The sequence below is a fragment of the Malurus melanocephalus genome, unplaced genomic scaffold, assembly GCF_030028575.1.
Source record: "Malurus melanocephalus ecotype Western Australia unplaced genomic scaffold, MMel_1.1 scaffold_185, whole genome shotgun sequence".
NCBI classification, from domain to species: Eukaryota; Metazoa; Chordata; class Aves; order Passeriformes; family Maluridae; genus Malurus; species Malurus melanocephalus.
In genome coordinates, this window is record NW_026623417.1 from 826,627 (window position 1) to 840,063 (window position 13,437).

A 13,437-nucleotide genomic window follows, 5' to 3' on the forward strand; every position below is an offset into this window, starting at 1 on the left:
ATAAAACCTCATATAAATATAAACTTACCAGAGAATAAATCCATTGTGAATGAAGAGCATGCTAGGTGTCAGGATGATGGAATCACACTCAGTAAACTTGAGTGTATCATTCATCAGTAACATCTCCTTGCTGCAAGCATCAAATTACATCTGCAAAATATCTTATCTTGATCACATCTGCTGTTAAATATCAAGGTCTCAGCATGTTAAAAGTGATAATATTAAAATACAGTAATGTTTCATTTAAAATAACAAATATATGGAAATAGATACCTCTTAACAGCAAACGCCAACATTGTGGGTTCAATCCCTGTAYGGGCCATTCACATTCAAGAGTGAGACTCAATGATCCTTGTGGGTCCCTTCTAACTCAGAATATTCTGTGACTCAGTTACTATAGAAGCTGGAAGATACCCAAAATCTGAAATCTTAATTTCTCACTACTTGTGTTTTTTGTGTCTTCACTATCWCTCTCCCTCACCCTGTCAAGTCACTCACCCACACAGTTGGGCTTTCAAAGCATCTGGGTTTGATGACACCCAGTCTCGGGGAGGTTTCAGCTAGTTGAATAATTCTGCTTTTCGGTTTGCAAGAGATGATAAGAAAGGAAGTRTCAATTTCACATTTTTCTCTTACTTTACAGTGTAAGAATGCATGTATTACTCTGTTTAGGACAGGAAGAACAAGGAACTCTGATACTACAGTCCACTACTGATACTATTACTGGTCATGTTAGGAAGCAATTCCAGAACATCTACTTTCAAATTTTTATTTTAAWWTTTTTTTATGATTACTTTCCCCATTGTATTTCAATTAGTTTACCAACCTCTGGTTTTTAATGTTTAATCCCTGAGGACTCAAAGGTTATATTCAAATTGACCTTTTATTCTCCCAGGTTCTGGTGTGCATCCCAGTCGTGTTTTGACTACCTGTTGGCGCACAGCAAGAATTTTCCACTCTTCTTCCCTCCCTATGACAGACGTTTACATCAGCCTGAATGCAGTATTTGCTGTATCCTCATCTAAACAAGAGGAATTCCCTGTTAATTCCAGCTACCATGCAATCTACAGCCTGGGAAAAGAAATCACAATGCCTCTTAGCTTTTGTTTTATTTCTTAAAAAGATGAGTCCTTTTGCAGTCTTCAAATAGCCTTTTTGCCTGCTTCTACAAATAGGTGACTGGAGCTACATCTAATACTGAGGTAATATGGGGAGGGTCTCATCAACATSTTGCAAAAATAGCATTAGGTCTTTTCCTCAGAGCAAGGAATTTCTCATTGCACACCACCTCCCTCCTCAATCCTTTAGAGTCCCCTGGAACTGAATGGCAAGCCCAGCTATTCCACCTCAGCCACTTGTCCTSTGAGTTAACAGCAGGTTTTTGTGATTAGCCCTTCCTTCAGTGAATGACACTGCTGTTCACATTACTGGAGTCAATTAAATTTCTGTTATTCTATTTATTTAAGATTATACTATATCCAGATCTGTCTGTCCCCATGTCTTTCAGCTTTATCAGCTAATTTTCATTTCTGCACTCAAACGTTCTGTGCCAAGGTAATTAGAGAAAAGTTAAATAATAATAGCCCCAAGACTGAATCTCTAAGAGCTCGAATATTAACTCCCAGGGTGCTTTTTATTAGCTTCTTCCAAGAAAATTAGAACAGGTGAACTGCATGAGACTGGAATTTCCCTTTTGTTGCTTAGGGAAAGTATATTATTTTTGTGTTGAATAACCCATGACAGAYTTTATTACATAAATTCAAGTATTTTTGAACTCCATAAACATTTGTTATATTAAACATATTCTATAACTCTAAAATKCACAGCTCAATTATGTGGTAGGTGAACTCTTATTTTCTTTTGAACCKAATAACCAACAACTTCATTTGATGTTAGCTAAACTTTTCATTGAAGAAAGTTAATGAGCATCCTTTTCTACTTGTGATTTTATAAATCACATATTCCTTTTCAGAGGGCTTTTCTTGAAGGTGAAAAGACCTATTGTGTTTAGTCATCCACTTTGTCTGTTTCCTTAAATACTTTAAAATTATTGCATTTATCACAGTCTCTCTCAACTTTGCAATAATTGTTAAAGTATTGATAAATAGTGAAAATATACTGTGCTTGTCTAAAACAATCACTTATTCCATAGAAAAATGGCAATTTAATCTGAAATGACCTTGTTTTTGTTAACCATGCTGCATTTTATTGTGTTTCCTATTTACCTGAACATTTTWAATTTTTCTTCATTTCTTAAACGCTTTTGAATTCTACTAAGGTCAGATTAATGAGCATCAAATTACTTCAATTATTTTCTCCTTTTATCTAAGAGAAGTRCAGTATCTGTTGTTCTCCAGGGATGAAAGCATCCATACTATTTCATTATTTTGGAACACTAAATAATGCCCAAAGTTGAACTCATTAAGCTTACCTAGTCTTGTTTCCAAGAGTTATTTCCTTTTTTTATATTCAAACTCATGAATCATCCTCATTTTGCTTTCACATTCTATGTCTTCCTCTTAATTTAAAACTGAAACAAGGCATTCATTTGGATATGCAAACATATTTTTTGAATTTATTTTTCCATTCCTTTTACAGCTTCTGGACTCAAAGTTTTGCAGCTTTCAATTGATCTCCACTAGTGTCTAGCTTCCTAGGTAAAGTTTTCTTTGCTGATGAGTTCTTATTTTTCAGTTCTTTCAGATTTACTCCTAGTATATTTTCAATACAACTATTCATTTAGTTATGCTTAGATATTTCCATGTGTATTTGTATTCTTTATCTGTTTCTGTTACTATTATTATTATTATTATTATTATTATTATTATTATTATTAATAATAATACTTTTAAAAATCTTTTTGCAAGCTGTTTAGGTGCCATTGAGAGGGAGTATTTTTTCAAAGCAGAGCCTTTCTAGCACCTTGCATCACCATGGATCTAGTGAGGCACCTGAACTAGCACTGCAGCCTAAGCAGGGGGAAAGGGAGGCAGCAGGCACCCCGATGGCTCTGCACAGAGTTGTGCTCTGTCACAGCTCAGATGAAGGTGGATTTTAATAAGACAGGACAGKCTTGGGCAGGATGTCTCTGTCCTGTGCTCTCAGGACACAATGTTCCAAGAAGCTTATCAGCACAGCACTGCGCAAATCAGTCTGGAGCCTTTCTGAGCTTAATGCTCCCAATTGTATGATAAAAGAGAAGAGGTCTAAATACCTTTTCAGAGTCTGGTTAATAATAGTCAGGTATATTAGAAATGCTTGGCCATACCAGAAAACAGATGCAGATACATATATAAAATTACCTTGTGGCTTCCCTATCTCTCTGTGTCTTGTGATCCCACCTGCTAAGTACCCAGCAGAGATATTAGTGAGTTTTACTCATTTCAATTAAATAAATTTCTGCCTGAATATCTATCTTCAAGCTCAGAGAAAGAAACTTTATGCTTCTAGTATTCACTCTTTATATTCATTTGTGCAATCATTTGTCTTGAAAGCAYTGTTTGGTGGAGAAAACTGACTCTGCAGTGTTTACTAAACTGATGTCATGAGAATGATCCATAAAAGTGAAATGGACACAGTTTCACAAACCAGGATTATTTTTATGTAGTGATATTTGCACAGAGAAGCCACAATGTTCTAACTAAACTATTTAATTACTTCCTATTTTATTCTTTCACAGACAATCCAAAATTACCAAAGAGATGACAGAATTCYTCTTAAATAAAGGTGAGATTAATTTGGATATATTTTCATTTTAAAAAGTATCTTTACAACATCATTAACATTTTATTTCTCCTGCAGGCTTGGTAAAGGCAGAATAAGAATGGAGAACATACCACTGGCTGTAAAAATAGAACATTTCTCCCTCAGCAGCAGGACAAATGAATATGTGATTTATCTGAAAACAATAACTGAATGCATTAGAAATWGTTTTATGTGCTATATTCAGGAGTTTATGCATAGAAATTTGAAAAACAAGCAGTTTAGAAGACAATAAAGTTATTTGAATATTTGTCAAGTACTTTCACACCAAAATTGTTTGAGTCAAATACATTTGCTATTCCAAGACCACACTTCACATTTTCATTTCATAGAAAGTTTTCTGCCTGACTAGTTCCCTGACTGATGTGTGGGTTTATTATCATAATGGAGTTAATAGCATATAGCCATATTACTACTGGTGAAGACACACCAGAATAAATAAAACAAAACCAAATCTTAAGATTTGCAAAATTATACAAAGAAGTAAAATCCCATTTAAACCTTTGGTCGCTTGATAAAATAAATTTTCTTAAAAATCAGAATTAACTGAAATCAAATCATATGCAAAAAACCCAAWCCAAAATAAAACCATAGCAAAATCTATAGTCTGATGTACTGAAGAAATCTATTTCTTTTACAGGAAATTCTTTATCATATTATTGTAGAATAGAAGTCAGGAAAAAAACTCCAAAGCCACAGCTTCTAGCAAATGAACCTGAAACTTGCATATGAAGATATTCATCAAGGGCCAGATRTGTAGGAAGAGAAGTGAGTTATGGAAAATCAGGTGAATTTCTCCACTTTGCAGTAAGGGATTCTGGGAGTTCTCAGGAGAATAAGGAACAAACAGAAAGGAAAGGTCCTGAAAGAGTCATGAGGAGTTGCCACAGAACGTTCTCCTTGCACATTTCAGATCTCCTAATTTCTCCTAGAGATCTTGTGAGGAAGTACTGTCTACTGTGACTGCTAGAGCTGGTCCAAAGTGCATGCACATTTWAAAAAAATTGTAAATACACTGGGTAATTTAGTGCAAAATAAATCCATTGGCCACACTTACTAATTGTTTATCAGTCTTACATCTCTGGAAAAGTGTAGAACCCTTGTAAGCTCTAAACAGACACAAGCCATATTTTCAGYATAACCCATGAAGATGGCTTGCCTATTAAAAGCAGAGCTAATTTCATCCCAAATACTCTGGATGGCTGKGCCCCTTTGACAGCACTGACATCAGACATCACTGCTCATGAGGAAGGCTTGCCAGCTCTTTRCTGACTGCTACCGTACCCACTCTRCTAGATCTGGTTCTGTTAATACTTRTCAAAGTCTTGTGTGTATCYATGGGGAATTTAATCAAATATTGTATTTGTTTCACTTTGAGGTTACAGCTTTAGTTGATGGGTTCCTCCTAAACAAACTTCAGACAGCTGGGGAAGTTTCTAAGTTCACCCATCATCAAGAAAGAGAAAGGCACATTTTTCTTCTTGAGTCTGATTTGACCTGCTGCTACTTTTCTTTTTTTTTTTTTTGGCATCAGCATTTTTTTTCTTGTGTATGTTTTGATGACAGATAGATATCTGTCTGAACAGAAATTTTTCTTGTCCAACAATTTTGCTTTTACCAACATACATTGGGATTTTTCTTTCAAAATATTATTCTTCAAAGCTCCAATAGATGTCACTATCAAAATATAAAAGAGAGCTGGTTGTGTAATGCAGTCAAAGAGAAGCACAGCAGGGAAGCCTCACTTGCTGGACTGCTTCAAATCCCAGCATGAGAGCACAACTCATTAAGCTASACATCTAAGTGAGCAGCTGCCAGCCATAGAGTGCATGTCTTTTCATTCTTTAAACCCTCACTGTTAGATCAAAAATATCTAATAGTTTCGCTGAACATKAAAGTAAAACTGAACCTACTGGGTGTTTGGGCTAATAAGCAGTTTCCTGGTTATTAGGTTTTTTGCTCTCTGTCCATTCAACTTCAAAAAAATGACCTATCTTTTCTCCAGCCCATTTTGCACATTACTGTGCTGTGTTTTACAAACGTTCACTTTTCCTGTTGTTTTGGATCACATCTGGAGTAAGTCTGCTGTGAAGCTTTACTACTGCTTTTGGAATGACATGTCAAAACATGACAGCACTGCTTGAAATGGATAAGTAAAGCTCATAAGTGAAATTATTTCAGAGCTAAATGCCCATGCTACAGAAATCTTTAAGCTTTTGTTCTTGACCAAGAAAATACTTTGTTCTTTTGTCTAACCCTTAAGTCTTCGTGGAAAAAAAAAAAAAAAACCAAAAACAAAAAGAAAAAGCCAACACATACTTTCTGTATGAATATTGGAATCTTTCATTGTTCTGAGCAATCTTTTTTATCCAGCTTCAAAGAGGAGGCAAAAAAAAAAAAACAAAAAGCCAACACATACTTTCTGTATGAATATTGGAATCTTTCATTGTTCTGAGCAATCTTTTTTATCCAGCTTCAAAGAGGAGGCAAACTCTCATCACTGTAACTACAGTGTTATTCTACTATATGATGTTGAGATGGATCTACTAGCTCTCCCGCCTTGAAAAACCAGCTAATTTAAAAATTAGGATGAATTATTTATTTATTTTTAAATAAATTAAAAAAAGTGGAGCCCCTAATTCTGGAGAACACACCTGGGAATGTGAGGGTTTCCATCCTTAAAAAACCTTGTGGCTTTTTCTATAAATCTCTGCAAGCTTGCCCAGTGAATGTCATTTTGAACAAGTAGTAGAGTATTTTCACTGGTGCAACTTTGTCAGAAGCTGCATCAGGACCCATCCCCAAACGAAACTGTACCACAAGATGTCAGCACAAACAACTCCCATACTGACGCTCCCTATGGCTTGCTTGTCAACCTTGTTCCACTTTAAAGCTATTTTGAGCAACAAATATGCCCAAAATGTTTCTAGTCTATTTACAAGCAAATAGCTGAAGGATGAAAGAGAAGAAATGAATAACTGCAGGASAGCCTGTCCAGCCTAGGTCCCCAGTGCTCACATAGGAAGCCTTCTTGCTTTGTCTAGAATGCCAAATGCATTAATTCAAAGACACAGACACCTGAACAGCTCTGCTAAAGACAAGTCTGTGGCTTACAGTCTTTATGTTAAAATACAAACGTCTTCGTAAAAAAATTCATGCCTGAAGCTACAGAATTTACAATATGCTACTGCACTTACCTTTTAAACCATGTTTTAAAACAATTTGGCTGGGCTACGATTTAATGAGCTTAGGATGTGAGGGAATTCAATAAGACAGAAAAAAACAACCAAACACAAAGGTCAGCACAGCTACCCAATTTATGGGGTAGCCAAAGCCAAAGATCAGCCAAAGATCAGGCTCTTTTTAGTGAAACACTGYAGGCTAAAGATTAAGCTGCTGCTTCTCTCTCATCTATCATATCTTTTTTATTCCAAGACCACCTTTGATTTGGGGTGATGGGAACCTCCAAAAGATATAAGCATCAGGGGCATGCTTGAGAGCACTGAGTATGAGCGCRCACTACAGGTTGGAAGGTTTCTTCCCCCCAGAAATGACATGATCTAAGTACAAACAATCTAAAATTAGCTCTTAGGGAACACAGCAAGTGCCTTTTCCATTTGCTTTTTACCTGCTGTTTCTTGCGAGGAGGAGTTACTCTTTCATCTCTCACTAATCTTCTTTGATGTGCTACTGACAGCAGGAAATTTATCTACGAGACCTCTTCATTTTAGACTCTGCTCATTAGAGAAAAGTAGACTCCAGGTACTCACACACAAGGTGTCTAAGCAGTTTACTTGAGTGACCACCTCCAGAGATTCTGTAGAATCTGGGAAGACAGAAATCAGGATTAAAYTGTAGAGCATTCCTCTTGACTCTTTAAACAATCTCCCACAGAAAATCCATTCACAGGAGATGACATYAGGGTGCTCAGCCTAGCTGGCTTTCCCCATTTGTGTGCTTTCCTTGTAGAAGGTGTAAAAAAGGTGCTGAGACCTTTCAAAGAACCCAGGTGAAAAAAAGCCAAAAGCAGAACTTCCCAATAGCAATTGCCCCAGCATAGAAAATCATCAATGGCATTATAATAATCAGTTATAAAAATGAGATTTTCTCAAGATGTGGAGTACAGGATTTTACCTAGCCCATAATGGTGAAGGGCATTGAGGGGAARCCGTGTGAGGAGYRGCTGAGGTCACTTGGTCTGTTCAGCCTGGAGRAGACTGAGGRGAGACCTCATCACAGTTTACAACTTCTWCTTGAGGRGAAGAGGAGGGGCAGGCACTGATCTCTTCTCTCTGGTGRCCAGGAACAGAACSCAAGGGAATGGCCTCAAGCTGTGGCAGGAAAGGTTTAGGTTGAACATRAGAAAAAGGCTTTTCACCCAGAGGGTGGTTSAGCACTGMMACAGGATCCCCAGGGAAGTGGTCACRGCACAAAACCTGACAGAGCTCAAAAAGCAYTTGGACAAYACCCTTGGGCAAATCATGTGAYTCTGCAGGGCCAGGAATTGTTTTTGATRATCCTTGTGGATCACTTCCAATTGAGTGTGTTCTGTGAGTCTGTGATTCCATACTTGCTTTGGAGATAGAGAAAATAAGATGTCAAGTTCACAATGGTCACAGCTATGAAAGGCTGAAAATTTTAGTGGGAATTTTAATACATAGTTTAAAAATTTAACATASCTGCTCCAGACAAGCAAATAAGAAACAGAAACCGTGAAAGAAAAATATTTTTCAACATAATTTTAGCTCACTTCTCCTAATCAGAAGCTGTTTCCTAGGTGAGSCAAATTTAAGAATAAAGCCAGGTAGTGTTATCATTTTACTTTTTTTATTTCACATCTTTTTAACCTTAGTGTCTGCTGAATTTGTAGTCAGTRAAAACATGGAGGTTATGACTGCAGGTACCCAGAAATTACTGCAGTTACTAGAGATCAGTTACCTTCTGGAAAATACAAATCTTCATCTACATATCCCATTCTGTCAGAATGCAGACATAAATCCTTACATCTTAGAAACCAAATGCGTATCTGCTCACCAGACAAGCTCAAGGACTCAGGCACTATTAATTCTGTTTCCCYGAGATCTCCTCAACAGGAAAATGGACCTTATAGTTGAATATTTTCCACARAGTATATTTAGACTACATAACTACATTTTCCATAAGTTCCAGAAAATCTTCCAGAAAAAACAAAAACATCCCAGTGCACATTTTTGGCAAATTTGACTGAGCTCAGACTGTGCAACTGAACCTAAAAAGCTGAATTTCTTTTACAAGTATTAATAGTGTATCGACTAATATTTTATATTAACACTTATTAACCTTATTAACACTTATCAATTATCACTACTGGTTCCCTTAAAAAATCTAAAAGACATCTCTGGTAATGTCTTCAACAAACTTATAAAAATTAATTTCATACTACTGGAGACACTGCTCTGTTACACTGCTTACAACTTCATTGTTTGTGAAACACTATCTAGAAGAAATATTACCTGAACTTTTGTTCATTCTGAAAATTCAAAATAAATATTTTTTTTTTAATAGTGGACTTTAGCAACCACTATGCAAAACTAGTTTCTGATGGTGATTCGCAATCATTGTATACAATTCTGTATATTTATCTTGCTATATGAGAAAATTACAGTAGGAAATGTACAAAATTATCCTCTTTAATGGATGTATTTATCACAGATACAATGTCTACTGTCTATMTTGCTTAGGATTTTTCCTCAGGAAAAATACCACAGGTTTCCATAAAGAGGTGCAAGGAGGAAGCCATTAGYAAAATACAGCAAGTTTCCATGGTCYTATAATACCCAGGAATATGTTARCAAAATTCCAACTCTACCAACGGGGCTTTCTTGCAAGAAGAAAACCTGGGGAAAATCCTACTGAACAATAATTTTTCTCCTGTAGCATAAATCACTGGTAATTGCTCTTCATTAATAAGGCCATTTACACACATATTACTGTCCAATGATTAAGGCATAATTAACTGTAATCAACTATAGACATGAGGCACTCTTAGATTWTTCCCATGAATAACAGGAATATTGTTAGCAAAGAAAAAATGTATTCWAKTATATATCTTGTTATRGGCTATAAAGTCATGAAGAAATTAYTTTTCTCTTACAGCTGTATTTCAGAYAAAATAAATAATATATAAAATAAAACCAAAGGTTATCTGACCTTTAATGACACRCTTTGTTCTCAGAATCTCAGCAACTTGCCTTTAATTTCTTCCACCAATCCCTGACCATCAGGCTTTCCTCCATTAGACTGTGAAATCCAGTTTATGGTCATGGATCAAAAACTGGGAATATTTAAGATTTTACAAAAATAAGCACATTGGCACATACCTACACTGCTGCAGTATGTAACACCTTACCTTCCCTGAAAGTATTTTTTTTTGCACTGTGATTAAAAGAAGAGCAAAAATAAAATCTTTTGCTTTCAGAATGATTAAAGGTAGTGAGTCAGCCATGAGTCATGAGCGGAGAGAAGGTAAAGGGCTGTTAGATCTGAAATCACAAATGCTGCTACGTGGAGCAGGAGTAATGCCATTATCTTCAAATAACAGGCTCATGACCTCAATGCAGGCAGACAGCAGCAGAAGACATGATCACACTCAGTAAGTTAATAAGCTATTCTTTGATCTAAAAATCGTAGTTCAATTGTCTTACAGTGTTTTTCTTTCCTGGCAAATCTCTATAATTGTAATTTATGTGCTCATAAGTACTTGCATTCAAGGTTTGTGGAAAAAATGGAAAAACACCACAATGCAGAAAGGCAGAAAACACCACAAATTCCATAGCATTAAAATGCTCCATGATTTTCTTTATTCAYTTAATCTCTTTTGAATCAAACCTTGCTATTTCTGGGCTGTCTGTCTCTGCCATGGTAAAGTCAGCAGGTTAGAAAATGATGCACAAAACCTGCAGTRGTACATCCTGAAGCAAAGAGACAGTGACAGCAAAAGCATGGTGCTAAAGGGACAAAAAGTAACTACACAGAATTAATCACAAGGAAGMAGGAGAGGGAATATAAATTGGGAAAAGGACAGAGCCATGTTACTGGAATGTAAATAGAAAATGAATCATTAGAGAAACCAGGCAAAGGTACCATACAAGTGAAATAAATAAATGTAACACTAACAATGTGTGAGCAGTGCATGGTGTTTTTTTGAATATTAGAAGAGCCTGTTGACTGATATGAACAGTAAAGTAAGTAGGCATCTTTAGGTAAATATAGGTGTGCATCAAATAAAATAAAAAAATAATAAATTAAAAACAAAACACAAACAAACCAAAAAAAAAAATTCCTCAAAAAAAAAACCAACCCAATAACCAACCACAACCGACTTGTGGATATGAAATATTCCACAGTGTACCTCCACACATAACAAACCTAAGGCAAGACAGGAGGGGGTATTTTACAAAGATGAATAAACACTACAGAGAGAAAGATAAAAATGGGAAGAAAGAATAAAGGAGGAAGCAGTAAAAATATAGCAAGGGGTGGGGTGGAGAGAATTCATTTTGTATCACTTTTCTGTGCCAAACCATAAACACAAGGACACTCAGCAGTTCATTTTTACTCAATGTTTCCACATTTTTCTGCTGTTTTCCATAGGTGGGGCAAAAAAGACAAAGAACTGAGCCAAGCTTTCCATTGGCCTTGATATTAATATGGAAGTGCTTCTCCAGCATGTGAGATATCTTATTTTTGCTTTATGTTGTGGTTTGTACCTGAGTTTCAAATGAGGTATTTTAACACTTGTTTTCTCTATAGAAAGAGAAAATCCTGAGGTCCATAGTAGGTCTCTTGTTTGCTTTGCCCAGTCTGCTGGGGATGGAAGGCAACACGGCATCCTGTGGTGAGGTCTGCGTGAGCTGAGAGTTTCTGAGGGTCAGAGAGCCAGCTTGTGGCCTGCTTTGTTTGAATTCCAAACTGAATTGCTGGTCAAACACCAGCAGGGAACCAGGAAACCCAGCAAAACCCAGCCTCACAGCCACTGTATACGCCTGTGCTGGAAACAGAGGCTTTACGGAAAAGGGCAGACCAAGAATAGCTTTTTCCCATTCAGCATTAGCAATCCCAAGAGTTCAAAAACCATGAGTCAAGCCTCATGTAATCACTAAAATGTTTCAAAAGGGAAAACGTTTTAAAATATTACCTAGTAAAATCTTCTTGTTTGCCTTTTAGGTTTTCAGCTTTCTATAGATTTACTTTCAGCAGGCAAAAATATTTTTTTTTTTTTATTCACACAATTTCAGAAGCCGGAGATTAAGAAAAACTTCATTAAAGGCAACATAGTTCACATAATAGGCAATACTTTCAGTATTCTCTAAGAGTTTCCATTGTTCTTGATGAAGTCCATTGCTGAGACATAGCTATTTTTTTTTTTTGTCACAAGAGCAAATAAATAAAATCCAAGCAACWCTTACCTTTGGTGCCACACAGTTTAGTAGATTCTAATCACACGACAAAAATTCCTGAAGGTTCACAGACCTTTACCTGTAAAAWGGTAGCTTTAAAATATCTGATCAGCTACCTCCTTTAGGTAGTGATTTAAGTAATGATGTCCTAACTCCCACAGATCTGAGAGAAAACTGAAGACAAAAAAGACAAGAGAAAAGCCCATAAGTCCTTTATATAATATGACCTACATATACTCACATATACAACCGATATTGAAGTATAGGTTACAGCATTTATCCACCAAATTGTTCTGATTTTACTATACAAGAAAGAATACAATATTAGCTACTCACGGGAATAAGCAATTGTGCAACTCTGTTACTTTGAATCAATGCACTGCACCAAAGCTTGAGTTGCAGTAAATATTGCATCATTCTTGTTTTCATACTGGGAATGCTCTGCCCTGATCCTGAGGTCAGCAGCAAGTTTTTGGGTGTCTTGAACGGTGCAGGGTCGGATCTCAAGTGGCACAGGATTCAGCTGGTAACTTCTGGGTTTTCAGTAACTTGATATTGCTGTGTCATAGTCCAGGAAAGGCCATGTGTAGGGATGTGACATTATAACAGCTGCTAGGAGCAGGAGAATCACTTTTTAACAGTTCTGATGAAAAAAAGTTCTGTTTATCCAAATTTTTTGCCTAAGGTGCATCACTGGGGAGTTTAATAACAAACAAGACCAAAAGGAAATCTTACACAATAGTATAAATTACAAATGTTATTTATGAAGTTTCCCACTTAGACATGTGAGGCTAGGTTGTKGGTCTCTCTAGAGTATTTTTGCTCCTAGAGACCTGAAAGAGTGGTTTTCCAAAAGAATGATAGTTACTCACTCAATATCTATTAGTTCTGCATCAGTATTTTGTTCACTACTGTCCTCAGACAATTCACCTCATTTCACTTGATCCCATGTGATTGCTCACACAACACGGTCAAATTGTAAAGAATGAAGAAATGGAATATTAAAAAGTTGAGGGGAGAAGACTGCTTATGAAAATATTACTAATACATGCTAGCAATGAGCAATTTGCATTAATTCCATTAACTGCATGATATATATTAACTGCACATAATTAAATTCAGTGGCAAAGTCAGAATTCAGTCTCCAAAGTCTCCTGATTACTCCAACCCAGAGACCTTTGGAATGATTATTTCATTTTTTGCAGTGGACATAAAGACAGCATGAACTGGAACCAGG

At 36.3% G+C, this 13,437-nt stretch overlaps 1 long non-coding RNA gene across 1 annotated transcript in view; it reads right to left on the reverse strand.

Annotated features, from left to right (window-relative positions):
• Positions 1-1,064, reverse strand: part of LOC130577612 (uncharacterized) — a 41,335-nt gene extending 40,271 nt beyond the window's left edge. Inside the window, exon 1 of the long non-coding RNA XR_008965788.1 lies at positions 29-1,064. This is a non-coding gene — a long non-coding RNA (uncharacterized LOC130577612). The remainder of the gene's footprint in view (positions 1-28) is intronic.
• Positions 1,065-13,437: the final 12,373 nt, after the last annotated feature.